This window comes from Erpetoichthys calabaricus, chromosome 3 (genome assembly GCF_900747795.2).
Source record: "Erpetoichthys calabaricus chromosome 3, fErpCal1.3, whole genome shotgun sequence".
NCBI classification, from domain to species: domain Eukaryota; kingdom Metazoa; phylum Chordata; class Cladistia; order Polypteriformes; family Polypteridae; genus Erpetoichthys; species Erpetoichthys calabaricus.
Window position 1 is genome coordinate 154,135,487 of NC_041396.2, and position 22,660 is coordinate 154,158,146.

The 22,660-nt window shown below is 36.7% G+C and overlaps 2 protein-coding genes across 3 annotated transcripts in view; both read left to right on the forward strand.

Moving 5' to 3' along the window:
- The window catches only part of scaf8 (SR-related CTD-associated factor 8), a 314,948-nt gene extending 301,504 nt beyond the window's left edge, over positions 1-13,444 (forward strand). Inside the window, exon 23 of the transcript XR_007934521.1 lies at positions 13,179-13,444. The gene's annotated coding sequence lies outside the window, so the exon portion shown is untranslated. The remainder of the gene's footprint in view (positions 1-13,178) is intronic.
- Positions 1-22,660, forward strand: part of tiam2a (TIAM Rac1 associated GEF 2a) — a 324,201-nt gene that overhangs the window by 16,277 nt on the left and 285,264 nt on the right. The gene's annotated exons all lie outside the window — the stretch shown is intronic.

Sequence of the window (22,660 nt, forward strand, 5' to 3'; positions counted from 1 at the left end):
CTTGTGCTGTAAATCTCTTCCTCGTTTTCAGTTCACGTGATTACGTAGGAGGTGTAATACGTGATTACGCGATACGTGACTCCGCCTCCTCCATTAGAGTATATGGACAAAAAACAGGTTCCAGTTATGACCATTACGCGTAGAATTTCGAAATGAAACCTGCCTAACTTTTGTAAGTAAGCTGTAAGGAATGAGCCTGCCAAATTTCAGCCTTCTACCTACACGGGAAGTTGGAGAATTAGTGATGAGTGAGTCAGTCAAACAGGTTCCAGTTATGACCATTACGCGTAGAATTTCAAAATAAAACCTGCCTAACTTTTGTAAGTAAGCTGTAAGGAATGAGCCTGCCAAATTTCAGACTTCTACCTACACGGGATGTTGGAGAATTAGTGATGAGTGAGTCAGTCAGTCAGTGAGTCAGTGAGGGCTTTGCCTTTTATTAGTATAGATTCGTGATTGACAACCTCAAAGTAGCATAAAAGAACACTCCATTAGCGACCCCCAGTTTTTCTAAGTTTTATGAAAACAAGTAACTTTGATCCCTCATATTACATTAGGGGGTGAACTGCTTGGATCATGGATGTGGCATGCACAACTTTAAGTCCTTAAGATAATTTTTACTGAAGACACCTATTGGTTTACTCATTATCATAAGGTTATAATTTTATAAGGTCCATAAATGGACTAAAAATGAGGGTTTTTGGCTCTAGAGGGCCTAAAATAGGGGGAACCCCAAAAACTCAACATTTTGCATAACTGGACATCAGGATATGGATGAGGCAAGAAGAACAGTATATCATATGTGATATTTCAAAACATTCATAAGTAATTCTTATGAACACAATAACAAAATTCAGGGTTGTCAAACTCATATCCTGGAGGGCCACAATGGTTCCATCCAAATTCTAAATAAGTTTCTAATCCTTACTGTCAATTACACATCAGTATCAATATATCAAATTTATTTATATAGCAAAAACAGCAATAGCTGATCAAAGTGCTGTACAACCAAGAATAATACAGTACAAAATACAATAAACAAAAGGCAATAAAATAGACACCGCTCTATAATTATAATGAATTAACCCTTTAACCGCCAACTCCCTAAATATTCCCCAAGCCAGGCAAAATCTGAACAATTTTTGTTTTTTTACTTTTTTACATTTTTTTTACATTTTTTACATTTATTCAAGCAGTATTGACCACTAAACGTTGTGCAAGTTGCCAGTGTATACACGAAATCTATAAATGTAACCTGAATTCTCAGCTAAGCAAAACATCTTGATACCAAACCGTGCCCTTTTCAATGGTAGATACTGTCGAAACTGTAAGCGGCCCTTCCACGACAATAAACTTTCATCAACTGCAACTGACGGTCCTGGCATGTAAGGCAACTGAAATGCTTCAAATAAATGATCAATCAAAGGACGTAGCTTGAACAAGTGGTCGCGGTTTGGATCTTTCTTATCTGGCTCGTTTCTGTTGTCATTCAAATGAAAGAATTTCAGCAGCAAAGAGAATCGGTTACGTGTCATGACAGCTGCAAAAATAGGTGTTGCATACATAGGATCTGTAGACCAGTACATCTCAATATCTGGTTTTCTGATTATTCCCATCAACATCAAAATCCCAATGAATTTTTTCATTTCGTTTTCATCAGTGTCAAACCAAGCACGAACACGGGAATGTGGAGGTAAATTGGGATTTTTCTCAATAAACTGTGCTGCATACAGATTTGTCTGATGAACAAAATGTCTAATCAAATCAGGTGACACAAACAGCTCATAAAACTGCTCAGCAGTGTAATTGTTTACATCAACAATAAAGCCACACGTTCCCTAAAACGAATGCAGAAAAGGTAGTTCACCACGGGCAGCAGCCCAGCTGAGATGCTGGGGATACACCCACTCAGCGCCGTCATCCGATGCGTCTTCATTCACAATATCATGCAGCGCACGTTGCTGCTCATCACTGTCACTAAAATCTTCTTCAGAACTGCTACAATCATGATCAGAACTGTCCAAAATCGCCTGCAAAGCCTCACTTGAAGTCAGTTTACGTTTCGCCATATTCACAGCTGTTACATGCGAATCACGTCACATGACCGGCCAAAACAACCACAGACTTGTCGAAATACAACGTAGTAATAATACCCACGCCAAACCGTCAGTTATACTACTTGCCAGGCATTCATATAACCACAGGCAAATGTGCCGGATAATTCCGGCAGTATGGCGTTAGCATTAAAACAGCGGTGCCGGATATATCCGGCAGAGGGCGGTGAAGGGGTTAACACTAGAATCCTTGAAGCCACGAAAAAGGTTGTAATGCCGGGCCACCTTAAATTACTTTGCACCTCTCCATTGGCATTGTTTGCTTTGCAAATGTGTCAATCAGCACAAGCAGCAAGCAGCCTGCTATCCCATTCCCCACCAATGCAGCTGAAGTTGTCCCAGTTCAAGTCTGTTTATTTGGGTGTCAGATGCCTGTAATTGTATAGGGTAAATAAAATATTGTTATTTGGAATACATACATTCAATGTGTGTTCTGTGCATACAACAATCTGGGTAAATGTTGGATGACAGGAAATGTGAAGCAAGAAATGTTGAACACATAACTAAAACAGATATAATAATGACAAAATGCTGATGTGAAGTGTATAATGTGTGAAGACTGAAGTTCAAACATAAATAAATACGTTCACAAAAGGTAGTAATGCAAGTGTGGTTTTACTCAAAAATAAAACTGAATAACAAAAAATTCAAGTGACAACAAGATACCAAGAAAACATGATTTGCCTGTTGATTTAGAGGCAGCCGGTCTTACCTCTAACTCAGGCTTACATTTATCCAGATTACTGTAGAAATGGAACACACATGGAATGTATGTATTCCAAATAATGTTATATTTTTTACCAGGCACTTCACACCACAATAAACAGACTTGAGCTCTAAGAATTTTGTGTCTCACTTCAGCTGTGTCAGTGGGGGATTGGATAGCAGACTGCTTGCTGCTTCTGCTGTTTGACACATTTGCAAAACAAAGACACTGATGGACAGGTGTGAAGGAATTTAAGGTGGCCCGGCATTACAACTTTTTTCGTGGCTTCAGGGATTCTAATTTTAAAAGCCAAAGAATAATATTTTGCCCTAAGAAGTGATTTAAAACTAGGCAAAGTAGGGGCCAGAATAACGCCCATTCCCGTGTCTGGAGGCTACAACTACAAAGTCACAGTCTCCCCTACACTTTAGTCTTGATTTAGGGACCACCAGAAGCAACTTATGAGTAGACCTGAGTGACCTAGATGGAATATATAATTGTAAAAGTTCGCAGAGGTAAGAGGGAGCTAGGCCATTTATTCAGTATAACGTCATTAAATGCAAAGTAATGTTATACATTTATTCCTATTATTGAAGTCTTCTATGTCTAGCTATTGTCCTCATTATTATATGATTAATCTCTCTATTATTAAAAAAAATCTTTGGGAGGGAAACTAGGGAGACGAGACGTGATTTTCTTGGAAGACAATCTGAAGTCCGGCGAGATACACATTAACTTGCTCCCAGCTCTTAAAACAGCGACAAATGACAAGTAAAACACGCAGCTCGCCAGCAGCAAAAAGCCAGCAGATGATCCGACCGCTTCTCCTTAGCATGCGTTCAGCCACCCTAACCCCCCCAACCCCCGTCACCCTTCACAATGCTAGTGGCAGAGACGCGAAGTGGCAAAAGGACAGCTGCTGTACAGGCTTCGAAATTATCGGGCAGCGCGACAAGCAGAAAAGGCAGCTAGCAAGCAGCAACAAGCCAACAGATGATTCTGACCGCTTCTCCTTAGAGTGCATTCAGCCACCCTAATCCCCCCCCAACACCACAACGTGAGCGGGAGAGATACGAAGTGGCAAAAGGACAGCTGCTGTACAGGCTTTAAAATGATCGACAGGCAGCACGACAGCAGCAGCAGCAGAAAGACAGCAGATGGTCCGACAGCATCTCCTTAGCATGTATTCAGCTGCCCCCCTTCACAACACGAGCAGCATTATACATCCTGTGAGAAAGAGATTTAACCATGCCTGAGGCCAGAAATAAAGGACAAGTATTGTTTTTACAACGTCACGCGAGACACGGCAGTGAGACATCATTTAAAACAAGTCCGCGGACATCTAACCTAGCAGTTGTTGGATTGCTTCTGGCAGACATGTTTCATGTGCACCCAGCTCTTAAAACAACGACAAGCGACAAGTAAAACACGCAGTTCACCAGCAGGAGAAAGGCAGCAGATGATCCGACCGCTTCTCCTTAGCGTACGTACGGCCACCCTAACCCCCATGCCCCCCCAATTCACACAGCGTGAGCGGCGGAGACACGAAGTGGCAAAAAGACAGCTGCTGTACAGGGTTTGAAATGATCAGGCAGCGAGACAAGCAGAACAGGCAGCTCGCCAGCAGCAGAAAGCAGCAGATGATCCGACGGCATCTCCTTAGCATGCATTCAGCCGCACCCCGTTCACATATATATATATATATATATATCTATACTAATAAAAGGCAAAGCCCTCACTGACTCACTCACTGACTGACTGACTCACTCATCACTAATTCTCCAACTTCCCGTGTAGGTGGAAGGCTGAAATTTGGCAGGCTCATTCCTTACAGCTTACTTACAAAAGTTAGGCAGGTTTCATTTCGAAATTCTACGCGTAATGGTCATAACTGGAACATATTTTTTGTCCATACACTGTAATGGAGGAGGCGGAGTCACGTATCGCGTCATCACGCCTCCTACGTAATCACGTGAACTAAAAACAAGGAAGAGATTTACAGCACGAGTCAAACGCGGGAACGAAGGTAAATGACGTTAATTTTTGACTGTCTTTTAATACTGTGTAAGCATACATATTAACACATGTGCAATTAAACGTGTGCATTTACGGGGTGATTTCTCAGGCTTAAAAGCTCACCTTTTATCAAACGCGGGAACAAAGGTAACTGACGTTGTTCACTGTCTTTTAATACTGTGTAACCATACATATTAACACATATGCAATTAAACGTGTGCATTTACGGGGTGATTTCTCAGGCTTAAAAGCTCGCCTTTTACTAAAAAGGTAAATGCAAAACTATTTTCAATCAGTTTAATGAAACACTCCCGTTAAGGATTGCAATAACATATTCGCGAGATAAAAGAACGAAGTAGGGGGAAATGACGGAAGAGCCGCAAACAGCGAAGAGCAAAAAATTAATTAAACAATTGAGAAGGGAGCGAGTGAAGCATTCAAGCATGTTCATAAGGGAAACAAAGCACGGTGTAAAACGTAAGTTTAAATTAAGTTTATAGAAACGCTCCCGCTGCGGATTGCAATAACATATTCGCGAGATAAAAGTTTAATGAGAAGACACGAGGTATAAACGAACCACACGCCGTGGCGCAACGTTAGGGGCAACAGTTTTAACCATTCTATGCTCTGCTTCTCGCAACTGAAAGACGGCACATGGCGGATGTTAGCCGACTTGCTGACCGCAACATTAGGGGCTTCAACTCTGGCGCTCAGTGCCAACACTTTCCAGACTCTACTTAAAAGACACGCCCTCCTCACTGGACAGTTAAAAAGACCAATCAAACTAACGATGACATCAAGTATTACCCAATCAAAAGTAGGAAACGAGGCATCTTCATAAAATGCGTGTGGGATGATTTGCATGAGACGCTGCTTTAAAAAAAATGATAAAAAAAATACGGGAGAAATCCCGTCCAGTATTGATTCAAAACGGGACGCGCAATTTCATTCTCAAATGCGGCACGATTCCGTATTTTAAAGGACGGGTGGCAACCCTACAGTGCCAGGTAACCACCCATACAATCAGATTGTGATTCAGACTAGGAATGCAATGAATGTAATTACCCCGATCTACATACAAGGCGAAAGTCTTGCAACATTCAAAGATGATGGTTTGGGATAAGTACACCATACAACATAAAAGAGCTTATGAAGCCTTGAACCGAAAAAAGCAACATCTCAGAGATCGTAAAAAAAAAAATAGGAGGTAATGTCGTTTTACTCGCTGTAGATTTTATTCAAACATTACCAGTTATTCCACGAGGGAGACCAGCAGATGAACTCAACGCGTGTTTAAAATCCATGCTTCTCCCACGCTCGGTTATATGTCGCGTGTTCTCGGGTAGGTACACCAAAAAATGTATACATTTAAGCATGTAATGGACAAACAAAAAATGAGGTATACCCGAGGGCACTGCAGTAGTACTTAATCTAACTTTACTTCTTAAATGTTAATGTTTTACTGTTTAATAATTTATACGCTTCTTATATGTTGTTCAAATTCTTTTATCAAAATACCAGTGACAGCGCAATGCACGATAACATGGAGTGAATACACCATACGCATCCGCCCACGGCCGCCCTGGTGCGCGCAGATAGGAGTTGATTCTACAATAAAATAAAATAAACATAAAAAGAGTAATACAATCATCACCCATAAAGCGGATAGTAGACGTGACGTACTATATGTGTACCAGATTTCAAGTCAATAGGTGAAACGGTTTGCGAGCTACAGGTGATTTAAAATCATGGACAGACACACAAATTGCCACGGTAGCAAATTACAGAAGAAGATTTTACTGTTTAATAATTTATATGAAATGTGCTTCTTATATATTACTTCATATTCTCATATGATAATGATGTTAATATTTATATTGATTTCTATGTTATTGAAACTGCATGTATGTGTGTATATGTATGTATATATATATATATATATATATATATATATATATATATATATATATACTAGCAAAATACCCGCGCTTCGCAGCAGAGAAGTAGTGTGTTAAAGAGGTTATGAAAAAAAAGGAAACATTTTAAAAATAACGTAACATGATTGTCAATGTAATTGTGTTGTCATTGTTATAAGTGTTGCTGTCTTTTATATATTTATATATATATTATATATATAATATACACACACACATAAACATTTATATACATATACATATATATACATATCTACATATACACATATCTACATATATATACACACATACATAAACACACACATAAGACTTATTGACTGAAACGGGCTTTCACGAAAACAGTTAGGGCTTTGCTACAGGATACACCCTCCACAAGTTAACCAAGTAAAAATAAAATATATATTTCTGTTTTATTTAAACCTTTTAAGTTCATATGCATAGCCCCATTTGGCTGTTTAATTTTTTTTTTCTTTCTTCAGTAATATTTAATCTCCTTAAAGAAAAAGAACATATCCATTTTACTTTTTTTGTATCTGTGTAGTAATATTTTAGTGTAAAAGAATAACCAGTATTTAAACCTTTTATGTTACTTTATACATTTATTTTACACAATGTTGAAAAATTAATAAGAAAGCTACATATTTTGGCAGCTGCTGCTTTCATTTTCAATGAAATGAAAAAAGCTCTCCAAGAGAAAACGTCAATGAAGAAGAAACAGTTTGCACTATCTAAAAAGGAGAAACCCTCATTTATAAAAGTTTGCTGCAGATGACTTAACTGAAAATAAATGAATAGTTCCTATGTGTATAATACATATTTATCTATTTGATTTATGCCTTTATTCCACCAACTTACAACATCTGAAGTACAATTTGTTACATTACTTTTGTTTTTTGCAGCACAGGCAGATGAAGTGACTTCCTCAGGGTCACACAGTGGTGTCAGTACCAGGATTTGAACTGACAAGCTCCGGGTTTACTGAAATATTACTGAAGAAAGAAAAAAAACGAAAATGGGCAAATAGGGCTATGCATACAAATGTCCATCCATCCATTATCCAACCTGCCATATCCTAAATACAGGAGCCAATAAGTAGATATGTATATATACAGTATATATATATATATATATATATATGTGAATGTATGTATGTATATATCTATGTCTATATATATATATATATATATATGTAGATATGTAAATTTGTATATGTATATATATATGTTTATGTGGATGTGTATATACGTATGTATATGTAGATATGTGTATATGTAGATATGTATATATATATGTTTATGTATATATTTCTTTATGTGTGTGTGTGTGCATATTATATATATAAAAGACAGCAACACTCATAACAATGACAACACAATTACATTGACAATCATGTTACGTTATTTTTAAAATGTTTCCTTTTTTTTTCATAACCTCTTTAACACATTACTTCTCCGCTGCGAAGCGCGGGTATTTTGCTAGTATATATATATATATATATATATATATATATATATACACAGTGGTGTGAAAAACTATTTGCCCCCATCCTGATTTCTTATTCTTTTGCATGTTTGTCACACAAAATGTTTCTGATCATCAAACACATTTAACCATTAGTCAAATATAACACAAGTAAACACAAAATGCAGTTTGTAAATGGTGGTTTTTATTATTTAGGGAGAAAAAAAAATCCAAACCTACATGGCCCTGTGTGAAAAAGTAATTGCCCCCTGAACCTAATAACTGGTTGGGCCACCCTTAGCAGCAATAACTGCAATCAAGCGTTTGCGATAACTTGCAATGAGTCTATTACAGCGCTCTGGAGGAATTTTGGCCCACTCATCTTTGCAAAATTGTTGTAATTCAGCTTTATTTGAGGGTTTTCTAGCATGAACCGCCTTTTTAAGGTCATGCCATAGCATCTCAATTGGATTCAGGTCAGGACTTTGACTAGGCCACTCCAAAGTCTTCATTTTGTTTTTCTTCAGCCATTCAGAGGTGGATTTGCTGGTGTGTTTTGGGTCATTGTCCTGTTGCAGCACCCAAGATCGCTTCAGCTTGAGTTGACGAACAGACATTCTCCTTCAGGATTTTTTGGTAGACAGTAGAATTCATGGTTCCATCTATCACAGCAAGCCTTCCAGGTCCTGAAGCAGCAAAACAACCCCAGACCATCACACTACCACCACCATATTTTACTGTTGGTATGATGTTCTTTTTCTGAAATGCTGTGTTCCTTTTACGCCAGATGTAACGGGACATTTGCCTTCTAAAAAGTTCAACTTTTGTCTCATCAGTCCACAAGGTATTTTCCCAAAAGTCTTGGCAATCATTGAGATGTTTCTTAGCAAAATTGAGACGAGCCCTAATGTTCTTTTTGCTTAACAGTGGTTTGCGTCTTGGAAATCTGCCATGCAGGCCGTTTTTGCCCAGTCTCTTTCTTATGGTGGAGTCGTGAACACTAACCTTAATTGAGGCAAGTGAGGCCTGCAGTTCTTTAGACGTTGTCCTGGGGTCTTTTGTGACCTCTCGGATGAGTCGTCTCTGCGCTCTTGGGGTAATTTTGGTCGGCCGGCCACTCCTGGGAAGGTTCACCACTGTTCCATGTTTTTGCCATTTGTGGATAATGGCTCTCACTGTGGTTCGCTGGAGTCCCAAAGCTTTAGAAATGGCTTTATAACCTTTACCAGACTGATAGATCTCAATTACTTCTGTTCTCATTTGTTCCTGAATTTCTTTGGATCTTGGCATGATGTCTAGCTTTTGAGGTGCTTTTGGTCTACTTCTCTGTGTCAGGCAGCTCCTATTTAAGTGATTTCTTGATTGAAACAGGTGTGGCAGTAATCAGGCCTGGGGGTGGCTACGGAAATTGAACTCAGGTGTGATACACCACAGTTAGGTTATTTTTTAACAAGGGGGCAATTACTTTTTCACACAGGGCCATGTAGGTTTGGATTTTTTTTCTCCCTAAATAATAAAAACCATCATTTAAAAACTGCATTTTGTGTTTACTTGTGTTATATTTGACTAATGGTTAAATGTGTTTGATGATCAGAAACATTTTGTGTGACAAACATGCAAAAGAATAAGAAATCAGGAAGGGGGCAAATAGTTTTTCACACCACTGTATATATATATATATATATATATATATATATATAGATATATATATATATATATATATATATATGACGAGCAGCGTTATATGTCCTGTGAGAAAGAGATGTAACCACACCTGGGGCCAGAAATAAAGGACAAATATTGTTTTTACTAAAGTTTTAAAGTAAAATTGAAAATAATGCATATGTAACAAATCCCATGAAAATAACAATCTCTTTAAATTGCATATCCGGTAAACCAAACCCGGGGGTGGGCGAGCAAAGCAAGCAGGGGGCGGAGCCCCCTAGTTATTAAACAATTTTCAGTACTTTTAATTTGGAAATTCAAGCCTTATTAACTAATTAAACATAACTGTAATCAAGCCCAAGCATTCATATTGGATTTATCATAAATGTACAATGTTAGAATAAAATTCTAAATCAGTAGCCAAACTTTGCCATCAATGAAATATGTTCTTTAATTCTATAGTGTGCTGATGCTCTCATTCCTGAAAGTGTTGATCGTCAAATTTTTCCAAGGTGTTTTTTTGCAGCAAAAGTATTTGCTTACTGACCATATTCACAGAATATTTTCCTGGAGTTTTGCTGTGCAGTTTATTTAGGTGAACGTTTTTTTCCAACCACCCCATGATATTTTGCAAGGCCAGCATGACATCACAAAGCTATAGCAACCAAGCACAGAACTTTTAGGCCTGCTTAGGATTGTTGCTGACATGGCTGTCACTGGGTCACCCATACCAATCCCATACCCACTCCTCAATTATTATATGTGAGTTGTCATTGAACTTAAAAAAGTAAAGTCCTGAAGTGCCAAAAGATTGAGAAATGCTGATAGATTTCCATCCCAGATTCATTAAAAAATATAAAATAAAATAAACAAAAACCTTGCAATATTTTTATTTAAGGGTTACATTAGCTGACCCTAATAACAACATTAGGAGAACTGGCACCAAATTAGGTATGTGCCATGCTTCAATCTCAAAACAAACCCAAAAGGAGCCCTCCCAACCCCCTCTCCTGTTAAGAAAACACAGGACACGCTATGAAATAATAAAAACAGAAAATGTATTATTATTTACAAGGTGTTTCTTTATTCTTGATAAAATGTATCTGTACAGGTAAATCGGAAACAAGACAAATGTTCTAGCTGCACCAATGAGCTGAGTCAAACAATGGAACAAGCCACTCCTACACCACCACTTTGTGGCATGGCCAATGTGTACACCAAGAGTGGAACTCTATGAGAGCAATGAACTACATTTTATTTACTTATTGCTAGTTTGTGACCATTTGTTGAATTTTGTTTGTGGTATTTGTTCCCTCTGTGTTATTTGTTACTTGAGTCACAGTGGTGCAGTTTTTAGTTCTGCCTCCTCACAGCCCAGATCACATATATGGCCACCATAATAGGTCCATCATAGTTTGCAGATTTTCCCCTAGCCTTTAGGGACACTTAAAACACCAGTGTAACATTATAATCTACTCAAAAATAGTTCAGGTTCTCCTTCCCCATTGACTTCAATCATTTTGTGGAGTTCGGTGAAGTTCTCAAACATTTCAGTGCATTTTCCCAAATGCACAGAAAGGCAAACACTGTGTGGTTTGCACAACACTAATTCTGTAATATCAGTCATTTCTAATATTTGGTACGTTTCGTTTTCTGATAAGTTCTTCAGTTTTCCAGGCATAGGTCTTTTACAAATGCTTCATTGAAGCAGGTAACTTTGTGATGAACACAGAGAGATGCCAATGCGGAAAAATAAACTTTTGTTACCCTTGGTCATTTTGATTTATTTTGTTAAATGGAAAAAACAGATTATAAAGGGCTAAATGCATATATTTAAGGGTAAATCAGGCAAAGAAGGATTCTATCTCAAAACAAGTAAGCGTACTAAAATTAAGCAAAAATGGGTGTTCTATTAACAGCAATAATTGAGTTCTAATTATTGACTGAAAGGAAGCCCTTTCATTGTCAGACACAATAATGAAATTATATTACTCAGCACAATTTCTAATAGTCATAGCTTCACATATGCTATAACATGTAAAGAACCAGGATTTGACTTGTATGTTTATACTTTTACAAATAATGACATGATACAGAAAGATTCCTTTGAAAGTTAACTATCCAGCTATTTAATCAATCTGTTTTTTTTCATTTATCTGTTAATTAATAATCCTTTGAATATATTCACAACATTCTCTTAAATGAAAAATGTATTTGCATTTAAAATGAAACTCATATACTCATACACATCAATCATTTGTTTTCAGGGAAGGAAACATTACAATTTCTATGAAAATTCCCAGATTTTTCCATTTGTTATTAACAGATGTATTAACTATTTTATTATTTATTTATTGTTTAAATGCTGCATATCAGTATAAACTAGGAAGTTCCTTGGCACAGTATTCCAAAATATCTCAAACATCCCCACTACAGGGGACAAAAACGTCAAACAAACAACTTTTTAGTAAAAAAGATTTATTTTCATGAAAAAATGACAACAGTGGAGTTCTGAAGAGCACAATAAGGCAAAAGAAACTGCCTTAGCTAGCAATACTACACAAAGAATGATGGAAAAATTGAACAAAGGTGTCAAAAAATCCACAGATCCAGCAAAAACTCATCAATGCTGGCGCATTCAGTGAACCACAAGGGCCTATGGGTTTTGTTCTGCCTTTTTAGGGCTGAAGGCAGTCCCTTGCAGTGATGGACAGGTGGTCCCGTCTCTTGGGCGGTCCACACAAAAAACACATGGTAAATAAAAGAAGATGCATTGACATAAAGAAACTAAATGAACAACAATGCTAATGTAAAAAATGAAAACTACAGACATAAAAGAGACATTTGAACTCCAGCCAGAGGGGAACCCTGGCTAAAACACAATGCATATCACACTGGCTTTGATATACTGCAGTATCTACCTGGTGTAATTCCTGTGAATATCTGTAATTTCAATGTGTGAAAAAATGATCCATCCATCAATCCATTATCCAACCCGCTATATCCTAACTACAGGGTCACGGGGGTCTGCTGGAGCCAATCCCAGCCAACACAGGGCACAAGGCAGGAAACAGACCCCGGGCAGGGCGCCAGCCCACCGCAGATGTAAAATAATAATAAACATAAAATAGTAATCACAAGCAAGACTACACCACTGTCTTAAAATATTTGCCTTATTTTAGGCATTGAGACTGCAAATCAAAGAGTCAGTTCATATAGTCAGCTCCTTTTGGAATGTTAGGCTATAAACTGAGAGGACCTTTTAATGGAGATTTAACAGAGAGATCAAACTCTAATGATGGGATGTAACTTGCTGGCCTGCACGTTGAACTAATGGCAGATTCATCAACCCAAAACAGAAACATCCGCTGACTGACACTAATCCACTTAACTGTCCTAACTTGATGTAAATGCATGTGTTTGTAATGCAGCAGCAGCTTGAATGGCTTTAACTAGTTTGACATTGTGATATTGTATGTTGGTTGTATTTTTGCTTGTATAAGTAATACTTTTATTGTAACCTGATCAAATAAAAGGAACAAGTTGGTTTATTTGTATGAATCTTGTTGAATATCCAGGAAAACAGCCATAAAAATCTGCCACGAAAATCTGCTGAATCTGTTTACTGGCAGGAGAATACACTAGGAACATTATTTGAAAGATTTGTCTAACATCTAGTATTCAACCTTGCTTGAAAAAATAAAATAGTTGTTTTTTAAATTGATTTGTATAATACATACATTCCTATTTTGACATTGGGTTACTTAAAATAAATCTTATAGCGTTTTGCTTAAGATTTTAAGAGCAAATAAAGAATTACATAGAAGAGTTTTGTTTTACACATTAAATAGTCTAAAACATTAGCAAAATGTTTATTTGTTTCCCATGTGGGATGGAAAATATAACTGCAGAAAAAATAGCATAAAACTAAAATTATTTCAGCTAATTTTATTTTTCTGTTTTTTTTAATTTTTTTTTTTATTTTGATTTGACCATACTTGGTGGCCTTGCTCATGCAACTGATGTGCTATGTTTTCTTTTGTAGTAAGTTTATACATGTTAATCATTATTCATTCGCACCATTGAAGTCTTCTGTATCTTGTTTTTTTCTCATTCTTACAGGTTTAGTTACACTGGTGTGGAAAAAAAAAATCCAATTTTTGAAAGATGAAAGTTTCAAATGAAAACTCACTTTTTTTTAGAGAAAAAAATACTATATTTTTAAAATGAATTATTCAGACTTGAAACAAATTGCAAATTGACATATATATTTGTTGTAAATAAATTGCAAATTGACATATATATTTGTTGTAAATATAATTATTACTTAGACGAAGTAGTCACATGGTAGTTTTTTTTTCCTCTTATAATTCTCTGAAGGTATTTCACGGGTGGAATGGCCAACAAATGTCTGCTAACATAGATTCACTCCTCTTTCTACTATAATATCTCTCCATTTTTAAGCAATGTCCTAATGGAACCTGTCCCCAGAGAGCACTCCCATGTTCTCAGGAAAAATAATCCAAATGCTACAAAGACAAGTGCTCAGTAGGAAGAGAGAAGCTCCTCAACTAGTACTTTGTAGTTTTGTGCCTTTGCATTCCCAAGAAAATTGTGGCCTACACTTTCAAATACCTTCCTAGCCTTTTTTTCATCTTTGCACAGCTTGGATTTGAAGCTCCCAGATTTGAGGTCCCACCAATGATACCTTCTTTTATTTTTGCTTTGCTTTGACAACAATGGCATTAATAATTTTACAATTTCCTTACCTGTTACCTGGTCAATACAGTGGATGAATCAACATGCCCATGCACAATTCTGTGAAAACCATTTAATACAACAAATTCTGTGTTATGGACAATAAAATTTCATCTTTCTAATCTTCTAAATATAAATTTCTAACTATTTTGAAGGAATAAAAAGAGAAAAAAAAATGTGTAGCAAATAACACGATTTCCGGTTGTTTCCATCTCACCTAATGTTAAGAACTGCCCATTTTCAGCTTAAAATAAATTTCAAATAATATTCTGAGAATGAAAGATACTTTTGCCATATTAACAAAAAGAAATTGTTTTTAAAAAACAACCATTCTTTTTCACTGAATCCAATATCTTAGGGAAATGGTTTGTGGTAGAGAATTTCCAGTAGCAGAAATTGATTCAGCACAGCTAAAGAACACCATTTTTTTTTTATGGAAAGATTTTGGTGCAGACCAGTGTTATTTACTTATCCTGGCATATTGTTCAGTGTTTTCTAAAGTGAAAATCCAATCCTTATTAACTAATAAAATATAACAATAATCCATCAGATGTTTTGGTATTGTAATGACCAGAAACATACAAGTTTAGAATCTTGGTAGGATAAACCAGCAGTTTGGTCCTTGGCAGAATGATAACTGCACCAAATTAGGATTTCTTTCAAGAAAATACTTCAAGAATGTATTTTTTCTATCAGAGTTTTGCATAGCCAATGTCTGTCCCTCAGCACTGGACATAAGGGAGGGACAAACACTGAATGGAAAACTGGTCCAATACAGAGCAGACCAGCCATAGGTGCACCCGCCACTACATTCCCTAATTCAGTTCTCATTTAGGAATGCCAATATGTATGTATTTTCAGATACAGGAAAGTCTACGGAGTCTGTAAACATCACTTAGTAGTCAGAGAAGAATTGAACTCTGATCCCTGGAACCATGAAAGCAGTATTAACCACACCATCATCAAGATGTCTCTCTTTAGATTATTAAATGTTAACATAATGCACTGTACATATTATTGGGCAACACTGTGCAGCCTGGCAGCAGACTGTGTACTGTTTACACAAGGCGACAGCAATATTGAGAGAAAGTGGAGTCAGGAGATAGTATAGTGAAGTTAGAATTCTTGCAGGGGTCATAACTGGAAATGCAATAACTAAACATGAAAGCTCAGGATGTGTAGCCAGAATCGTGGTCAGAGAACAGAGCAGAAAGTTGTAAGGCTAAAAGGGCTCATTTGAAATCATTTTAACCATTGGATAAATTTTAACAAGCCATTTTGCACAACAATGTCCGACAATCCTATCAAATTAATTCCTTAAAAAAACAAAATTGAATTTTGTCCTACTGTCTGACACACTACTTGGTAACTTATTCCCTGTGTTTATGGTTCTCTGTGTGAAGAAAAACATACTAATGTTTATGCAAAATTTAAACTTAAGTTTCCAACTATGTCCCTTTGTTCTTGTTGAACTCATTTTGAGCAGGGGGCAAAGCCTCCTAGTTTATATTTAGAAAACTAATTTGATCATGCATTTCATGCTCAATCTTTTAACTGTACCTGGGCAGACCTTTTATGAAATAAATGCCTTTAGTTTTACTACATTAAATGTATTGTGTGACATGAATCACCCTGGTGTTTTAAACAGTAAAAAGGTGTTATTTTGCTCAAGCTCGGTACCCAGATCAGTCTTTAGCAGACTCATGTTCATATACAGGTAAATATCAAAAGAAGCACCTACATTCATATATAGAAATGGTGCCAGAACAACTTCTAATCACCAAGGCACAGATTTTACAGATGCCTAGAACTGAGCTGGAGGGATATGACAATGTTCCTCTATGATAAATGACCTTGCTTGGTACTGTACAGTATATTCATGAATGTGGTTGACAGTGCTGTCTTAGGCACAGCTGTCGAATATTCCATATACAGTGGAACCTCGGGTCACAACCGGAATTTGTTCCAAAACTCTGGTCGTAAAACAATTTTGGTCATGACCCGAAGTAATTTCCCCCATAGGATTGTATGTAAATACAATTAATCCGTTCCGGACCATGTGAGCTGAATGTAAATATATTTTTTTAAAGATTTTTAAGCACAAAAATAGTTAATTATATCATAGAATGCACAGTGTAATAGTAAACTAAATGTAAAAACATTGAATAACACTGAGAAAACCTTGAACAGAGAAAACTAACATTGCAAGAGTTCACACTATTGCCTTACGAACCGCTCTCTGTAAACACTTTTTTTAATGAGTTTTAAGCACAGGGAAAAAAATGAACATTTGAAAAATCCTTAATTTATACAAAAAGTAACCATAAACAACCAAGAAAACTAACCTTGCATGAGTCAAGTTCTGGCATGAAAGAAGTGAGGAGGAACTGGGTGGAGTGGAGATTACAGTTTTGAGGTAAAGTCTGTGACAATACGGGTTCACTGCATGTTCCCATCTTGCTTCCGGGAGCCCTTAAAGTCATCACCGTCGACGATGCAAAAAGTGCCAAGTGCTTTTATGAAAATCAACAAAACAACAATCAAAAACAAAGTCCAAATTAAATAAAGTGCAGTGCTTTCAAATTCCTTCAATAAATAAATGATCCCATAAAAACAGAAGTGAAGTGGAGGTTAAAATCCAATAGAAAAAAGTCTTCATTAAATACAACAAGGTTAAAACAATGCTGGAAGCAGTCTTTTTAAAAACAAGCCCGGTGCATTCTTTAACTGCCTTCTCGGCCTTACACGGCCAGCCGTCCTTCTTCTGGTCACTCCAGCTCCTTGATCGCTCAGCTGGAGCGACCGCTTCCTTCAGCCCCACCGAGTGTCAGCCAAAACACTCCTGCTTGGGCTCACTGTCTAGCTGTCTGCCTGCGAGCATGCGCTCGCTCGCTCCAATAGAAAAAAGTCTTCATTAAATACAACGAAGTTAAAACAATGCTCGAAGCAGTCTCTTTAAAAACAAGCCCGGTGTATTCTTTGGTGTAGCAATCAACCACCACGCCCCCTTGCTAAGCTGCAAGTGCGGTGATTATTTATTTAAAACTGGCCTCTTGACGTGAGCTGTGGACCCGCTAAACCACAGAGTCCCTCTACGCAATGCACGTCTGACCGAGAACAATGTACGGTACAGGGAGAGACTGAACATGTGCGTAAATCACTGGCGCGTATGAACCGGAAGGGAAACTGGCTTGTTCATCACCCGAGTGTGTAGCTGTGAACAGATGCAAAAGTTTGGCGAACTTTTTTGGTCGTAACCCGATTTGTACGTGGTCCGAGACGTTCGTGACCTGAGGTTCCACTGTATGCTGATTTGGCTTAGGATCTGGGGTAGCCATAGCATGCTTTCTACTTCTGCAAACCAGCCTTTGATCACTTTGGATTGTGGTATTGTCATTGTGGAAGATTGCACTACAATCAGGACTGAAATACTTCAGAACAGGGCAGATGTGATCACATTAAATCAACTCACAATGGTTGGCTTTTACAAGTGAACTAGTGGATCTAAAAACCATGTCATGAAAATCGGTATAAGAACCACAAATCTTTACTACAAGAACTTATTTTGGTGTGCATCAGTCATTTACACATCTACTGGTTAAGAACAAGGTGAAAGGTGATTTGTCCAACCAGATGACTTGTTTTTTTTCACTGTTTAGTAAACCAATGCTTGAGTTCTTTACACCCATTTACTAACAAAATTGAATTTAATGTGTTATCAGGGATTTCTCCACTGTAACATGACTATACAAAGCCTCTTGGTGTAGTTCTTGGCTGACTGTTCTTGGTCCTCTCTTACTGTAGATAACGTTGTCAAATCACCCAGAGCTGCTCGTGTCTTTTCCTTGCAGTAAAATAAATGTAAAGATATCACGGTTAAGGTGTTTGCACTTTTGACAATAGTTCCTTCTTAAAGTTGATTTCTTTACCACTATTCTCATATCCTGAGTTCTCCTTAAAACATCAGCAAGTACAAGTCTTCTTCACTGAAACCCTTGCCAAATGTGCCACAACAATCATCAGTCTTTGAAAGTCTCTCTTTACTTATAGCCATGGCAGCCAAATAATAAGCAAAATTACTGTCGGTGAATTTCCAAATTGTTTCAAAGACCATACAACTCAAAATATTGGAGTGGCAGATGCCACAAGATAATTTAATGCAGTCCTCTTTCATGGAGAGGTTACAGCTGTCATTTTCTTCAGCATCTGTATACACTACTGGATTTGCAAATTGACATTATTTACAATGTGACCAGAGTAGCCACATTAGCTACTGTTTTAATTATAAGCATTCCTCTTATGAACATTCCTAGATACAAAATATTCTCATCAAGTGACTTACAAAACTGTGTATTTATATTTTAAATGTCAAAACTAAAAGAAGGTAGTCAATTCATATGTGAATTGCATAAAAAGGGCAACTCTTTGCTAAAGTAAATGGTCCATTTAATGTATATAGTACATTATTACATTATATCACAAGAAATATATATAAGGAGTAGCTACACATAACTTATAGTATAACTTGCATGTATTTTTATTTCCCTTAGGATTAAATAACCTGGATTCAAATATGCGAGGTATGGTATATTGCAGTGTACAATTTTAATACTTGCCCCACTTGAGCTGGCAGATTGGCGTCTTGTGTTTGGAGTTTATATGTTCACTCTGGAGTTCCTCCAAGGACACCAGTTTGCTCTTATGATAAAAAGGTGTGGATTTAAATCAGTTGTTTAACAAGTTTCTGCTTATTGTTAAGTGTGTGCATAAGTGACTCTGCAGCTAGCATCCAGACAAGTGCTGGATCATGCATTGTGTCCTTTGGTCATAGGATGTGGGTTGACATGGTTGTAGCAAACCCATATTTATATGAAAAGCAGATTTCTTTCAGTTTTGCAAACCAATATAGCATTTATAAATTTACAAAATTTTAAAAGTAGCTTTGTGTTTAGAAAAGGCCCTGTGATGGACTGCTGCCCTGTCCAGGGTTGGTTCCCATTTTTTGCCTAATATTTCCCAGATAATCATTAGCCCCCGGTAACACTGAGGTGGATTAAGAGGGTCAATAATAGGGTCAAGAATATTGAATTATTTTCACTGTACAGTAATCAGTAAAATTACATTTGAAATATATATGTAAAATAAAATAGAAATAACATACCAAGTATTGTTCGTAATGCTTAATGGAATACTCGACTCAAAAATTATATATTTATATATATATATATTTAATATGTTAATTACCCTAAGTAGTTTAAAGTGTTTGTGGAGAAAAAAAATTCAATCTCATATTTTCATGCAGAACAGAGGTAGCAAAGTTTCTGATAGTATAGGCTTCTATAGTGATCAATACTGGATAACAGCAAATGATGTCAAAATGTCCATGAAACAACCTAATGTTAATTATGTCGCAATTATGTGGCAATGCACTGTATCAGCACATGCTCCTAACCTCATATGTCATGTCGTATTGTCATATGCTCACAATGTCCTAAATGAACGTATTTCTTACTAAATTATTGTTAAATAGTCACTTCTGAACAACGCTCTTGTGAACTAAATTGAAATACACTCAAATGCAACCAAGCATTTGAATTGAAGACCCAACTCCTCAATCATGAGTCCAGTCCAGTAGACAGCTCATTCATTGGCTGTGCTTCATGTGATTTCAACATTGCAAAGTGCACTGAGGAAGAGTACAACTAAAGATTAAAAGTTAAAGACAAGTAATTGAAAACATTTTTAGGGAGAGAACAATCCTCCTACTTGTGCATGTCTGAGATGCTTCAACAGGCAGAAGGTCAATTCGCCCGTTTAGTTTTACAGACTGACGCTGAACAATCCTGATGTACTCCAGTTGTGGTTCACCACTATGGATATAAAGCAAAGGATGGAAGGCAGGTCTACAATACATATGCTTATTTGTGTTTTTAAAGCATATTCAATTTTCACTCAGTGTTTTCCAGAAGTGGTTTACTTAACATTATGTTAGTAAAAATACATGTGTTTGGGACTTTGTGAGCATACAGCTGGATGACTTGAGATTTGGATTATGTGAGATGAGTAATGTGAAATTTTTTTTCATTGATATTTTGGATATTTTTTGCTAATATCCAGCTTTGGTCACCATACATCCCTGTTCTATTAAATTTGTTTGTGTGTGTGATCAAATTTCATATAATCAGAATTTTTTTGTATCTCTGTTCTGTGTGAAAACATGAGTTAAATTTTTTTCTCAGCTATCAGTACAAAGTACATGGGGTAAGTAATATATACATTTTTTTTTGGGTGGACCATTTCTTTAATAATAAAATATTTTCTGTAATAAATTAAATATTTGAATACAAACTAGGTAAGATACACCTTGATCTACGACCATCTGAAATACATCCAACTTGTACTTACAAAGAGAACGATCATAGTGGTATTGAACCTCCTGAGATCACGAGGTGAACAGAGGATTCGAACTACCATCTGTATAACAATGGAGACATGAAAAAAGAAGAAAAAGGCCATCAATTTGAATAGCAAATTGTAACTGATAACTCAATTTAAGGCTGGTAAATCTGTGCCTTTGTTATTATGAAATTTTTTGATTGGCTCACTTAACAGTATCGATACTGAAGGATAAGGAGCAAATAACCAAAGACGTCAAAGGATCTACTCGAAAACAGACAGGAACAGTTCAGGAAATGGAAAAGCTGTTGTATGGCTTACAATTTGTGCACATTAGAAATTAAAAGTGCTTTAAATTAAAAGTTTGTTATTAATATAGTTCCCAACTGTAATGTACATAGTCATTAAAAATGTCCAAGTACAAATGCTTTATAAAGTTCAAGCAACTGCTTTCCAACACCTTGGAAACCACTGTACATCATTTGTCATGGTGAGTACCTTATACATGTTAGCTATCATGGTAAATTTTTTGTTCATTTTTAATATTGTGCAATGGCTGTTTAAATACAGTAGTGCACAAATATAGCATTGTAATATCCAGGATTTCTCAGTGACAGTTTGGAGTACAGTTATTTGGCATGTTACTTTTGTGTAACTTGGCACATGAATTGCATAGTATTGTGTACTATACAGTATATGATGATGGGCTTACATATGACCAAACATACTTCTGATCTGTCAATCGGTCAGTAACTCCTTCATAATTTGAGGTATGTATGTTTAAAATAATCTTATTTTGCTCATTAGTTTGGTGAAAAAAGCCTTTTACAGCATGATGGAACACTGTGCCATAAGGCAAAAGTGATAATTAAGTGGCTTGGGGAACAAAATATCAAAATTTTTGGTCCATGGCCAGGAAACTCCCCAGACCTTTATCCCTTTGAGAACTTGTGGTCAATCCTCAAGAGGCAGGTGCACAAACAAAAATCCACAAGTTCTGACAAACTCCAAGCATTGATTATGCAAGAATGGGCTGCCAGCAGTCAGGATTTGGCCCAGAAGTTGATTGATAGCATGCCAGGGTGAATTGCAGAGGTCTTGAAAAAGAAGGGCCAACACTGCAAATATTGACTCTTTGCATAAACTTAATGTAATTGTCAATAAAAGCCTTTGAAACTTATGAAATGCTTGTAAATTATACTTCAGTGTACAATAGAAACATCTGACAAAAAAAAAAATTAAAAACATTGAAGCAACACATTTTGTGAAATCCAGTATTTGTGTCATTCTGAAAACTTTTGGCCATGACTATAGCTAGATGCAGCCTATTGCTGCTGATATAAGGGAGGTCTAGCTGTATTTCCTGACACATTTTTGCTGAATGATTCGTTGGATGAAAATCGTCAGTGTTGGTGTGTCAGAGAGAGGATGTGCACTCAGTTTGTTTTTCATTCTCCCCTTCACTGTTAGGTAGACTTATAAGGCAAACTTAGAAAATTAACAATCTAGGCTCCAGGTATTGCGCTGTCAAAATCAGTTTACCTGTAATCACTGATACAACATTTGCAAGGAGGAAACATAACAAGAATTTAACACATATCATGTATTAG